Source organism: Rhyacophila brunnea, unplaced genomic scaffold, assembly GCF_057557595.1.
Source record: "Rhyacophila brunnea isolate RB1 unplaced genomic scaffold, BYU_Rbru_1.0 scaffold_61, whole genome shotgun sequence".
Classification (NCBI taxonomy): domain Eukaryota; kingdom Metazoa; phylum Arthropoda; class Insecta; order Trichoptera; family Rhyacophilidae; genus Rhyacophila; species Rhyacophila brunnea.
In genome coordinates this window covers 1830281-1846408 of record NW_028233288.1, presented here as the reverse complement: position 1 = coordinate 1846408, position 16128 = coordinate 1830281, and positions in this window count along the sequence as shown.

Here is a 16128-nt window from a genome sequence, read left to right as displayed (position 1 = left end):
GGGATTTTTCTTAACTATAAGTAGAAAAATACGCCATGGTAATTTTAATACATTAAAAATGGAATAAATAAAAGCTTTCAGTTACAAAATAATGGTACTTATATGTTTTTTTATGAGGAGGCTTAATACGATATATATCTTATATAATATGAAATTCTAAAACGGCTGTTTTACTTGGGTTTATACTAAAGTCGCTAAAAATAGGTTTTTAACATATTTTGATATGAATTTAAAAATATCTTAAAGTACATATTTCATCATAAGAATGCCTATAATTTCATTAGAACTAAACTCAAAAAAGATGCTTTTTAACTGTTAGGAAATATAAAAAATTATGCACAATGTATGCTGATGATATTTGATATGCGTAGTGCTTTATCACAGTCGAAAAACTATTTTAAATCCTGAATCGGATGCTAAATTTTATTAAATTGTGATAAAAAGCATGATTATAGTCTAATTTGTCGTGCATTAACAGTTCATAAGTTCCTTAAGAAATGAAAATAAAAAATATTCTTTGGATTTTTGTATGATAGAATGTCTTTTGATGTGGTTAAATAGTACCTATACTGTGTTGATTTCTTTTTTAATTGTTCAATTAGAAAAAAAAGCACATTTCAGCCATTCAAAATGTTTTTAGATATCTACATAACTAAAAATAGTGAATTAAAATTATATTAAACACAATATTTCAAATTATCATTATTAAAATATTTTTAGGATAACAATTATGATTTTTCAGCAAAAATTTGTGCTTATAGTGTTTTATTACGATATTATTAATTTTATCTATTTAGTTACTTTAAACCTGTGTAAAATCCTTTGTAACAAAAAAATTTTAATAAAGTTTTAATGACAAATTTATCGCAATGACTATGCTTACTGCCTAAAATATTTTAAAAAGACATTAGAATTCTAAATTTGATTATGAAGATTTAAAAAGCAGCTTTTGTCCCATTGTTTACGATCAAAAATTATTAATCAAAATGATTTAAGCGTTTAATTTCAGAAATTTAGGTACTATCAGTTCGGACAAAGAACATTGAACTTTGTTAAAACCTTCATACTATAATTATTGTTGTTTCTGTATCTAAATATACTCAAACACCATATATGAACTAAGGAATAATAAAACTGACCGATAAGTAATTTTGCAACGACTTTTAACATATTTAGAAGCAAACTGTTCTTACAAATATGTTCTTTATACCAAAAAGCGACTTTGAACAATTTAAAATTAAAATTTACATGGTAATTCCAACCTTCCAAAAAAATATTCATAAAATTGACAATGAAAATAAATCTACTATCAATAGCACATATCTATTCCTTAAACTAATAATTTCAAAACGTAAATTTCTTCTAAATTCTAATAAAAATTTTAAAATCGCTTTTTTAAAATCCACAGTGGCGCCAGGACAATAATGTGTAAAAATTTATTTATCATGGAATCGAACAAGTTCATATAGACTTTTAATATTAAATACACAAGATTTAATATAGATAAAGATTTTATCTCCAGAGAAAGTTATAGACGAAATATTATCAATAAATCGCGTTCTGGTTTCTCAATTTGACGTAAATCATAATTTATTAATTTAATGATACCTGATAGCGCACAATGTCTATAATTAATTCTATATGCACAATAAAATAAGGAACGGTTTATTTACCTCTTAATATCACGTTTTAGAAAATATAGACAAATTTTAGATCGCTATCGTGCAAGTTATTTTACAGATATATCATCCTGAAACGTTTAAATCTTTTTCGTTATATTTATTTACTGATAAATTATAAAAATTTGTTGTATTGGTCAAAAAAGTGTTTTTTCTTGCCGCTATTTTTTTTTAAACTTCTCTGTACAAAATTAAGTCTTTAGTGTTTAAATCAACGTTTAATTTCAAGCTAATATGGGAAAAATCCATAAAAAATTTACATATAAAATAATTATAGGTTCTTTTATATTATAATACGAATTAGTTTAATAATATCGTAAAACTTAGTTTAGTCGTTCGTATGTTTTTTTACCAAGAATTTGCTTTTTAAATTTATTTGGGTTTTATCTTCTTGATTACCGAAAATGATATATTTTCTATCTTTTATAGATATTCATAATTGATTTTTGAAGCAACGAAAAGCCAACTATTTTAATGTAAATAATGCGATATAGACAAAAAGAAATTCTTAACAAGTACAAATTTCATCTTTTTCTAGCTATTCGTCATCGAATGGGGTTACATTTATGCAATTAGATAAATCGCATCTTAAAAGACATGCAAATTTAAATTTCTATGATCCTTTCAAAATGTAGTTTCAAATATTAATTAATAGAAATAAAAACCATATTAATATTTACATATTTAGATATGTAAATTCTTTTGCAAACTATAGGATTGAAAAGGACACTTGAAATGATGGTAAGTCTTGAGAAAAGAAGGTGTGTTGATGAGGATATATATATAGCAGAGAAAGAGATAGTAAAAAGTGTTGATTTGGTTTGCTCTAAAGATAATATCACATGACTTTTTGAGGAAATACGCAGTTTAATCAAAAATAAACATAAATAAAATAATATCTTAAAATTATTTTCCATCTATATTTTATTTATTAAAATCATCTTTTGGAAATAACCAATGATAACGCCGCTATAAAAAACTGACCAGTCAGATTCCAAATATAGCCATAATATCTATAAATTAAAAACCATTGGTGTATTTTGATTTTTTTCCAAGTTTTTTGATTTATGCCTCTTTTAGATGTTTTACTAATATATAGATTACTATAAGCAAATGTAGCATGCATGTAAAAGCACAAGATGCTGAATTATCAATCTAAAAGGCTATTCTAACGCTGCAATATTTTAAACGATTTTATACGAAAGATTTCGACGAATAATTTATTTTTATAAGTTTTTTTATGCATAACAGAATAAAAAACCAATTTTTATTTTATTATGCATAAAGTTCTTGCGCCGAATCTAAAAATTTAAGATGAAACGATTCTATTTAAATCTAATACTTATACGGTTATAATAAATCTTTTTTTAACTTTGATGGTATAATTATTTTTATTTTCAAAATGTTATAAAAACTGCTTAAATGGGATTTTTAGATTGCAGTCATATTTTAACTAAAAATAAAAAATCACGATGTGTAGTTGATTTACGAAATATATGCATTGAATAAAATAATTATTTTTTGAATTTATAATTTATTTAATGTTTTATCTTAAACAAGGAAACTATTTCTTCACATTAAATTACCGTCTAAGTTGTGCACATGATATCTAAGCGTTAATATTACTTTAATACGAAGGTTTGTGCATGAATTTAATCAGAACAAGCTGGCATTTATAGCCTATTGATATAGAAACTTACATGATATAAAGTTATATAATAGCATCTAATGCCATATATGTATTTAAAGGATTATATTATGCCTGTAAGTTAAAAATAGTTCGATTTTTTGTGAATATTTATTAATTTAACTTTCAAAATAACTATTATTAGATTATTTTGATATCCAGCTTGTTTGAAAATATCTACATTTATTTTAAAATAATTTTGTTGATTCTACACAGAAGCAATAAATGTATTTTTAGCTTATTTATTTAATTCTTGTGAATTGATACTTTTATACTGTTAATTTCAAGTATTAAAGAGTTTATATCCCGATATAAAATACTTTACCGAATAAGAAAACTGTTTTTCTCTCTGTGTAGCATGTTTTGTAGTCTCATTTATGTGCAATACTATGTAATGTGGTTTTCATTGATACTTCACATATTTGTTCTTATTCCCGCTCCTTTTTATTTTCATTTTTTCCTTCTAGAGGTATGATTTGATTCCAATATATTATAAGCTCTACGAATATATTTTTCATGAATATTGCTTATATTTGTTCTAATTTTATTTAGGGTTTTCCTTTTGTATAGCATAATGTTTAGTTTCATTATATTTGTGATGCTACGAATAGTATTTTTCATGGATATTGCTTATATTTGTTCTAATTTTATTTGGGATTTCCGTTTGTATAGCATAATGTTTAGTTTCATTATATTTGTGATGCTACTAATAGTATTTTTTATTGTTATTGCTTATATTTGTTCTTATTTTCGATCAAATTTTATTGTGATTTTTTTCATATTTTGTTTCATTCTCGTTTTCTTGTATTTCAATTTCGAGCAAAGTTTGAAATTGGACATTATGGAAATCGTAAAACAAAAAAAAGTAAAAAAATTCAATAAAGGATATGTGAATTTTGTTGATATTTATTGATTGAAAACACCAAAAATCATTAAAAATCTACCAACAGCATCAAAAGTCTATAATTTCTTAGATATATTTTGGATTCAGACTCGGCCATACAGTTTTTGTGTTTTTTGTTTCATGTAATATATCAAATATGCTTACAATTTCTATTATGAATGTATACATTGATTTTTACTCTATATATTATATTTGAGATAAAATTTTTTTATGAAATTTATATTAAAGCTTGTTTAAATGGTAGTGATTCATATTATATATAGAATGTGGTAATTTTTGGCTTTTTTAGGTAAAGATTGTTTATAAATCAGTAGTTTTATACATATAATAATTTTTTTTCGGTTTTTCTATTAAATCCCCGCAATCATTCTACTTATTTGATTATTTAAGTAATTTAAGAAACTATCTCTGCTATTTTCTTATTAATCTTCGTAATAATTCTACTTATTTGATTATTTAAGTAATTTAAGAAACCATATTTGCTGTTTTTATAATAAATTACATAATTGTAATTAAACATGTATATATACGAAACTATATAGGAAACTATTTATGACATTTTTTTAAAATATCCGCACTATTTCTACCTTTTAGCATGGAATTATATGTATGTTTAAACTTTGTATTTACAAAGAGCCATCAGTACTGTTTTAATACTAGACGTGTAATATAGATGATGATAATATATTGTTTTAGATCTGTTAATTTTATTAACATGTGCATTCAGAAGGCTAGAATTAAATTGTTCTACTGAAGATACAGCAAACAAAGGTATTTAAACAAAGTAAAGAAAGCTTTTAATCTTAAAATAACTTGACGGAGACAATTTTACTATAGATCTGATTTACAGACGCTAGCATCATACCAAGAATATTTTTGGAATTTTTCTTTTTAAGATGTTGTGAACGATTCACATTTAAAATGTCGTTATTTCTCTTCTTTTTTTTTAATATATTGTTAAGTATTTGTGTATTGCAAATATAAAATATTAGAAATTCTGGCAAAATAAACAAAATATCCATATGGATAGTATATTCTTCTAATCGATCTAATCCGTGAATTTAAACTAAATCGAAGTTTTGAACTGATAAATGTGGACTAAATATATTAAACGATGTGTAATAGTATGAACATCTGCTTTATTGATGCGTTAACGTGGTTATAGTAAATGGAATATAGACGTGATATTTTTATGGAAACGAAAAGAGAGTCATTTAATAATAGGAAATTAAATAAAAGTTTAAAAGGATGTTTTTTTAATCGTTTATTGAATTCATCATACCGTACTAAATGCTAGCCATGTTATTATGCAGCAGGGGATGGTGTGGATTGGGTAGTTTTGCCCTGCATTTTATTCTCTACTTCTTCGAAGTCTTTAAGCCGGTTCGCATCAGACATCATTTTTTCGAACGCGACTATAAAACTATCGTTGACGCTTTCTTGAACTTTAGATTTATCGAAGTCCTTTTTTTTCATAAACTCTGTTAAAGTTACGTCACCAATTTTATTGTCTTTGAATAGAGTTTCGGTTATAAAGGTTTTGTAGGTTGCTAGTTTGATATTCTTATCAAGGCAGAGAATAATGTGGGATACCAATTCTTTGACAAACTTGATTTCAGGTTGTGCGTTATCGGTTTTCAAAAGTATGTCAACTAGTGACTTAGAATCATAGACTGTTTCAATGAGATTCTTGATCACATAATCGTCATCGGTAAGCTTCATCATTTTAGAAGTAATTTTTTGGAGATTTTCGAGTGTTTTCTTTAGTTTTTCATTCTTTTCATCCTTGGCTAAAGCTTCTGTTGCTTCCTTTAATTTTTCTGCATGTGTCTTAGTAAAAGCGTATTCAGCAATCTTGTTGTTTACTGATGAGGGACCACCACTAAATAGCCCGCATTTCCACATTGCTAGAACGGCTATGACCGCAATTCCGGAAAAAACTGCAATTATGATAATTGTCTTTTTATGTTTAGATTCCATTTCTGATGCTGAAGGGTATAATTTTCAAAATATTTATAATTTTCAAAAGATTTCAAGAAAAAATCTAGATAAGAAAAAAGGAGGCAATCACAAAACTGATTTGAATATAAGTGCAATATCACTTTTAAATAAAAGAAAAGCCATATGGTTCTATAAATATTATAGATTTTTAAAATATTTAAATCAACCGCGTCCTTTTGTGAAATTTTTATTTGTAATTTATAAATTCATCATATCTTTTTATTGATTTCTTTTCAATTTTGAAATTTCAGATCATTGAAAAAAATAAAGAACATTCGAATATTTCAAAAAAAAAATTTATTGTTACAACATTAATGTAAGATTTAACTGTAAATGGAAGAAGAAAAGCTTTAATTTAACATAATAGAATAATGACTGGCTATTCCAAAAAGTTTAGTGTTACATGATTAATGGAAGAAGAAAAGCTTTAAATGAACATGATAGATCGATGACAGACTACTTACAAAAAAGGTTACTCCTCTATTACATTGATGGAAAATTTAAATCTATTATAGAAGAAGAAAAGCTTTAATTGAACATGATAGAACGATGACAGATTATTTACAAAGAAGTTACTCCTCTACTACATTTATGGGAAATTTAAATCTATTATAGAAGAAGAAAAGCTTCTATTGAACATAATAGAACAATGCCAGACTATTTTCAAAGAAGTTACTCCTCTATTACGTATAGGATATTTAAATCTATTATAGAAGAAGAAAAGCTCTAAATGGAATTTATAAGAATAATTAGTTGTAATAAAAAGCTAACTTTATAAAACATCAAAGGAAAATATATATTATGCATATGGTTGTATAGGGAGATTTAATAAATAAAAAACATCATTTAAATAATTTTAAACGACAAAAGAACACCATACAGAAGTGAATCGCATATTTAAGTTCCACCAGTGATCTTGATTTAAATGTATATTTTTATCATTTAAAAACAAAATTATCTGCTTTTATTATCATCAAAATAAGTATAGAGGGGCTAACTTTTTATCACAATTTGAGCGAATACACGATTTATAGGAAAATATTAAAACAAGATTTAAATATTTACTAAAACAAACAAGTTCATTGGAGTTAATAACCAGATGAGAGTATTATTTTATTTTTTAAATTTTTTTGATATTGGAATGTTCACATATATTTTTATTGTCGTAAATACAACCATTTATTTTAAATTGATTAAATTTGGTATGTGATCGATTATATTGATAAAAAGAATTTGAATTGAAAGCATTTATTATACAGAATAATGAGAAAATTAATAATAAAAATTTACAATTGAATCCTGGTGCTTTCCAGATCCACAATATATAAGCATATTACATTCTCTGACATTTAATTTGACTTGTGCGACAAGAATTCCGCAAAAGATTATATGTCTATTGAATTGTCAAGAATTATATTTTAGAATAAATTAAAATCAATTTCTAATATTTTGATTTTTATAAATTGATGTAATGCATTTTCAAAAATTAAATAAAATATAAAAAATGATCATTTCAAGAAAAAATATGTCAAGCAATTTCTACTCGAGAGCACACAATTGAATACACTAAAAATCTATAATAAGTGTGGTTCTTTAAAACCTATCTGAATATATTAAAATACTTTTAATCGTGTTAATTTAATAGATTATAATGTTTTTTATATTTCGTAATCTGTTTATGTCACAAAGATGAAATCATAAACATTATAATAAATTTGTAGTAATTAAGGAGTTGATGTTAACGGGAGGTGCACATTCGAATCAAATAGGGGAAAGGAAAACTATGGAATTAATAAAAGATGAAAGGGGAAGATATATAAATGATGGTTGTGAATATGATACTTAATATGGGCTGGTAATACTACGGGACTCATAATTTTAGAAAGGTGTGGTTGTAAAGGGAATGAGGTTGAAAGAAACATTAAATATGGGTCGGGTTCGACCACATAATAATAAGCAATGAAATGGAAGTTTTCAGAGAGATAAGATTGAAAGAGATTTAAATTGTGGACTGGGATTGAAAATAAATTTATAAGTTTTAGAAGTAGTAGCTTGTTAAGAGATTGAGTTTGAAGGAAGCAACGATATAACTATATCAATCTACCGTCTTAAGTTTAGCTTGTTTCTTAAAAATAATAAAAAATCATTAAACTATCAACAAATTATTTAATATTCAAATATCAATGTATTTTTTAACTAAGGGAAAGCGATTAAATTTCTCGCTTCATTGAAACAGTTAAAACACAAGTGTGAATGAAATTAACATTTAATATCTAGCATCAACACTTTAAACTTTTCTTTAATAAATTATTTCATGAATTTATATTAATTTTCTGCAATGTACTGCTAAATATATATCTACCGCCGCAATTATGAATAATTATGTATGCATATAATAATAATAATGTGAACAGTATAAAATGTCTTGGAATGGGGTGGTCACAAAATATCAAAAAAATAAATTAAAGAGTTAAAAATCGCGGACGAAGTAGAAGCATACATGCAAGATCTCATACTCCGCAAGACATTTGAACTCATCTCATTTGAGGGAAGAAGAGTAGTTGATAAGATAGATCACGGGAAGGTGTCAAAAGATGCATCAAGGATGAGTGCAATATCCCAATGGGCTAGCCACGTCTAAACGGATAAAATAAATAAAAAGAAAATGTGATAGCATGTGTTTATAGAATTTAAGCTGATGAATTATATATTAAATATATAATATAAATATGAAAGGCAAATAATCAATTTATAAAATGAATTTAAAAAAATTTTAATATGTAGATTATAGCAAACATTTAAAAAAGCTGTATTTTATCTCATTTTATGAATCCATACTAATTGTTTTTTTAACATTAGCACTAAGATGGAGTGAATATACGCCCTTGGCTATATTCTAAGATGATATTGGAAACCCATTGATCATCATTGCTAAGTCATTTATTCTTTTTCTCGAATCTTTAGCGCTATTCGGACACAAAAAAATTACATTGTTCTACTACTTGCCCTATTTTTAGTTTTTGAAAAAACAATACAATAGAAAAAAATCTTTATAAAGAATTAATAAATTCAGTTTTTTTTTGTTTTTTTATTTTATTCGTAGAATAATACTTCAGATCATAACATTTCGATATCAAATATCCATTATGACATACTTCTTATAAATCAAAGAATCCGAATTACAATTTTAGGTTTTTCGCTAAATTATTCATATATATAGCAATTTATTTATCCTAAAAATTAAAATAGCAAAAAAAGAATTATTTATAATTCCAAGATACAGAAAATTTTATTAGCTTTGCTTAAATTCTAGGAAAATGCAATGTACTTATTCTTTTTTATGGTACGGATACTGTTTCATAGAAATATACTCAGCTTTTTATACTTGTGTGCAAAGAGAATGGCAATACTTTTACAATTCAATCTTTAGGGATATTCCTGATGCTAGAGAATGTTAAGAAAATACATGAATATTTAAATGTAAAAAAGTTGGTATTTTCAAAAAAGAAGTTTATCTACACATATAGAGTTACTAATATATGCCTGTGGTATTTATACGATGGTTTTTTTGCTGTTTTAAATTATTTATTTATATGTTAAGTTTCTTTTTAGTTATTTTATCGATTAGAGGTGGCTAGCTTATTGGGAATATTGCACAACCTTTTTTTGCTTCTTTTGACCCGTTCCCTGATCTGTCTTCATCAAATGTGATAAGTTCAATTGTCTTGCGAAGTGTGAGAGCTTGCATGTATGGTTTTACTTGGTCATGGATTTTAACTTCTAAACATATTTTTTATGAATTTTTGTTACCACTCCATCCATAATCACGTCATATAGTATTTTTGCTGTTTAAATAGTATTTTTTATTTATGGGCTAAATTTATATTCGTAATTTTAGTTTTTGTTCTCATACACAGCTTCCTTGATTCTCTACACGCACAGCGTATCTATACTTTCGGGTATCTTCTGGTCTCCAAAGCCTTCTTCAATACCCCTCCTTCTTTCGAGACCTATTAATTCAAGGATTTTTTCAATCCCAAGGCATGAATATATGCTTCAACCTGGTTTGTGTCATCTAGTCCCTTCTGATACCTTTTATGATATCATGTCACCACACCGTCCCATGTTATAGCATATGGGATAATTTTTGTCTTGCACGTGTATATTAATGACAGCTCTGATGTTACCAGGTCATATTTTCGTAATTATTCATTTTCAACTGCGTTTATACTGTCAATACTTATCGCGCCAATTTTATTCAGAGAGGATGCAGCTATTCTTTTTGTCATATACAAAAATATCTGGTCTTTCATTCGATAATTTGATGCCTGTTTTTATTCTTGTCTCTACTTTGATTTCCAAAAATTCGTTTTATATTATTTACTGTACTGAGTTCTGCGGATTTTCTTGATTTTTTTAAAGTGTGTATTTTCTTGCAAATAAGAAGTGAAGATATAAAACATTCTCGTTGTGTATTCTTGTTTATATATGAACAAGAATTTATTTACATCTGCTTCCTAAGTAGTCGACGGTTTAAAAAAAAGTCGTTACGGTTCGGTTTAACTTCATTATTAATATTTTTTATTATTAGATTGTTATCGAATTGTTATTTTTTGTAAATTTTTAAGACTTAGATTTAAGTTAAGCTGAAATTCATAAAGAAACATTACTAAACATCACTTCTTTATAGTAGTAAATTTAATGGGTTACATATATAAAATACGTAGTTATGTAATAGATCCAATGACGTTTTTGCAATATAATACGAATAATTTTCATTTAATATTTTTTATGATAGTTTTTGTTTTTCTATATATATAAAAAATGAACTTATCATATTCTATGTCATAATTAACCCCTATCACTACATAAAAAAGCTAATTTTACCATAATAAAAATAGTTTCAAATACCTTTTGTCTAATTTTAAAAAAATATCAAAGCATCACAATTATCTGATCATAAATTTCTTTCTTTGTGTATAATTTTAGAGAAATTTATGCCCGTATGATATTTAAAAACATTAAATAAATTAAAATTGAAGTCTGATTGTTTAGACCTAATAAGATAATATAAAATTTATTTTGCAAAAATTTTAACGCATATCTTATGGAAATAAGCCTTATTATCTTTTTTTTGTGTTATAAAAGTTATTAAAATTAAATAATTTTTGTATTATTATGTATTAATATTTTTAAAATAATATTAAGTCTCTATAAAATTTTCTAAGCGCTTAACAATAAAATGTGCATAATTGTGATATTTCTTGTATTTCTAATCTGACAAACATATTTATGGTCCATAAAGTTATCAGCTTATGCACTATATTCATTAAAACATGGTTCTAATAGATATTTGCCCCATTATTATAAAGGTATCATATGCATTAATATCTTAAGATAGAGTAAACATTTTTAAATAAAAAAAAATATTTTCAAGCTGTAAAATATAATAATTATAATACTAATGTTTTTTTATTTACGGGTTAAGTTTATTTTTTTCAATTTTATTATTTAGACGTGATCAGAAATTGGGAATATTGCACAACTTCTTGATAAATCCTTTTACACCTTTCTCTGATCCTTTCTTTTAAACTGCTCTTCTTCTCAAAAGTTAGATTCGTGATAGTGTCTTATTAATTATAATATAATATCATTCCCATATAATTTTGCACTTATAAATGACGGTCTAAGTAAAATATTATCAAATAAATCATTTACGAATACAAAAATATTATATTGCTTATAATTCAATTATATGAAGAAGTAACCCAGAAAACAACAAATATAAAAAGAGACTGGTGTAAACGTAATGAATTTTCATAATCTCTAAGAGAATTATATTTCTATTAAAGATTAGATACTTGTATTATATCACTCTAAGACCTTGTGAGAATATTAGAATCTTTTTTTATAATGAATTTAAGGTTTATACTAATTTGAATAATAAGAAACACATATAGCGAGGGTAAGTAGGATCAAAAAAATTCAAATTAATTTAAAAATCCTAATAATCTAAATAAAAATAATTGAAATCAAAATAAAATATTGCTCATAAAGTGCACACAAAATAGGCAGAAAAATTGTATATACCTACTCGAAAAAATTTCTCTTGATAAATAAAGCAATAATCGGTTTAATAGAAAGTAAAACCATGATCCATCCTTTTAATGTAAATCAGATATATATCAGCACAATATATATAAATTTGATGATTTTTATAGAAACATGCAAAATAGAAAATACGAGAATGTAAATTATTTTTTCTTTTACAAAGAACTTTTTATCAGTGTATGGGTCTATAAGATCATCCAAAATAATAAAATGTTTTTTTTAGCTTAAAAGCACACAGAATATAATTTAGTATATTTTGAAATAGTTTTGATTTAAAAAAATACGAAATCGCTTGGATGTGTTGTTTTGTTGGAAGAAAAACGTGACTTCTGTGAAAATAGAAACAGAACAAATATTTTCATAGAGGCGCACATAAATGTATTTTTGCTATATATTTATACATGTTGTATATTTAAGAGAGTTATGCAAGATCCAATCCTTTTTCAAGAATAAATTTTATTGTAAAAAAATATGTGCATACTAGCAAGTACAGAAGTAGGCAAACATCTTTTTGAATGATAAAATAATCAAATCTTTGTACGATGAAATACTGAAAGTAAGGCGAATTGAGAAATCACTATGCATAAGAAAACAAGGACAACATTATTGAGATAAACGATAATATAAATATCTATAATATCTATTAACACAAAAGAATAGCCTCACGGTACTATGCATACTGTTTTTTATATTTTTAACGAAAAAAACATGGAAACTATTTATTCATTAGATATAAAGTATCAAAAAAATACATATAATAATACATACAGTATTAAAATAGTGATTTATTATACAAATAACATGAACATGTCATTTTTCCATAAAAAAAACATTGATTTTTTTTATGATTTGCTCTAGTTTATATTCAATTTCAGCTTATAAAATTTTTTAAGGAATTAATTATTATTTAGACAATAAATACAAGTTTGAAAATATTCTCTAGTGATATACTTAGTGGATAAAAGGTTCAATCTCAGGTAAATATTTTTTAATAAATACATTTGGTAACTACGATCAACTCTAATAAAAATTATGTAAAAAAATATATATTTTTGTATATTTATCTATTTATTTATTTGAATTGTTTTTTATTTATAGATGAAATTTTATGGATTAATCATTCTTTAACATCTTAAACTATATTATTCATTAGAAATAGATATAAAAAGAATGTTTTTTATTAGTATAATTTATTATTTTTTGTAATATATTTCACTTAAAAAACTAACCCGGAAATTATAAATATCATATAGAACAAATATCGAGGTTTGATAAACAGAATTTTGCGCAACTTTTATACGAAGTCTGAAAGTAGTTCTATAAAATAAAAAAAATCGGTGGATTCGAATACAAATGAGTGAACCTAAACTCACACATATTGATAAATAAATTCCAGCGACCTAGGAAATCAATGATTTTACTGTGTATTACCTGCAAAAGAATACCTTTCTTTCCTGTTTTCTGGCAGAACTTTTTTTTCTGCTACAGCGGATAATGCTAAAAATATGATAGTTTTTTTATATTGATAAAACCAAGTTGAATATAGTTTAAATATTTCTGTGCACATTTTATCTCAGTATTTTTGCTTTTATTCCATTTTATTTAGATATTATGCAATCTTAAAACTAATAATTTAAATCTATTTTTTTATGATATCTATGTTTTATTAGATGTGATTCTTTTTTAAGCTTGATACATTTTGCAATTTTAAATATCTAAGAATTAAAAGTATAAAAAAAATCAAATATTAAATTTTTAGACACTTATTTAAAATTACAAGTTTAGAAAATCCTGTTTAACATTTAAATAAATTGATTGGTCTTATTTGTGCGTAAATTTCAATAATTTAAGTTCGTTTTAACATTTTTTTCTTATTCTTGATTATGCGGAAATATAAATTTTAGTTTTTCAATGTAATACTCATATTGGAAAACGATTTTGAATTAATTTGTAAACTGATTGATATTTATACGGTTATTATTGTAACATTCATTATGGCCATGTTATTAAGGTGCCAGAAATACATACAAGTATCAACGTGGCGCAATTCTAAGAATTCTATGGTTTCATGGCAGTCTAAGACTTTAAACCTAAGAAAAAAAGTATTCTTGATCCAATGAATACTATCCATCAATAGAGTTTTGATTATAATAAAAAAATTTAAACTTAATTATATATTATTTCTAACGCATGCTTCATTCCCAAATTATTAAAGACAATATACATGTTGTCACAAAAGAAATTTATAATATTTCTAATATGATTTTTCTGATGCTCTTTATTCTAGATATTTTGCATTTTATATAAAGAATGGCATCAATTGGATTTTGTGTTTATAATGGTTTCATTTTTAAAAGGCATATTACATTGTAATATTGAGGTGTTAACATACATTATATAGAAAAGATATAAGATAGCTCCTATGTAGATTTTTCAACTTACGTTGTATGAATAAGCTTATATTATCAATACAATTTTTTTAATCATATTATAATAAATATAAACTTAAAGTTCTGTGTTAAATATTCATAAGCTAAACCACTAAATTCTTCAGATAAAACTGTTCATATTGTTACAAAATATTGGAAATGATAGATCTCAAAAAGAGTTGGTTCCATTTAAACTGTATGGGAATATAATTGAAGTTTCCAATGACAGATTGCAGTAGTTGTTGTTGATTTGACTCTTTTTCTGCTGCAAAATTACAATTCGAACCCCCTTTAGAATTTACAAACGCCTTCGTTTGTTTTTTTTTATCGCTACAAATCACTTAAAAATACACATTCCGAACGTGTTAAAGATGTGTCAACCATTTGGTGTATTTTTGTAGTTGTGATTTGAATGTATTAATTTCACATGGAAGAAAAATGACAAAAATGTATATGTGAAATACATAATCTGAAAAAAATTCTAATTTCTTACAAAAAATTCATTTTTCAGACAACGCAAAATATAAAAATTTTATATGATTTTTTATGAATTTTTCATTGCATAAGATACTTAGATTCACACAGAAAGATTTAAGATTCGAATCATTTAAAATATTTATGCATTATACATATTTTTATGCCGAATAAATAGAAGAAAAAACAGTATGCGAAACTTTGGTTATTGATATTATACTTCGATATCTGATAGAAATAGACTATCATTCAGATATAATCTATTATTTATAGGGTTTAAGTTTCCTGTTATCAACTTAATCATTTTATACATAGTCAGGCCATTGGGAATATTGCACAACTCCTTGATGAATCTTTTGACACCTTCCCCTGATCTATCTTTATCAACTGCTCTTCTTCTCTCAAATGAGATAAATCAAAGTATCTTGTAAAGTGTGAGAGCTTGCACCATCCTTATATTATGTCCGGGATTTTTAACTCCTTAACATATTTTTTATATGTAATTTTGTAACTTGCACATCCAAAGTCATTAATCCTGATATAAAGATATATTTTGAAGAATGCAAGGAATTTAGTTATTCAATACAAAAATTATTTAAAAAAAAGCACAATCATAAATATTATAGTCAATATTGTTAGCATAACAATATATGGACATAAAAAAAAGACGTGGTAAATATTAATTTAATTATGATATTAATATAAATACAAACGAACACGAATAAAAACTTTACAGAAAAAGACACAAAATGTGGATTTAGCACTGAATATCCTATGATCAAGATTTTAATGTTGTTACTACCAAAACAAAGCCTTTATGGCCGAATTAAATAAATAGAATAA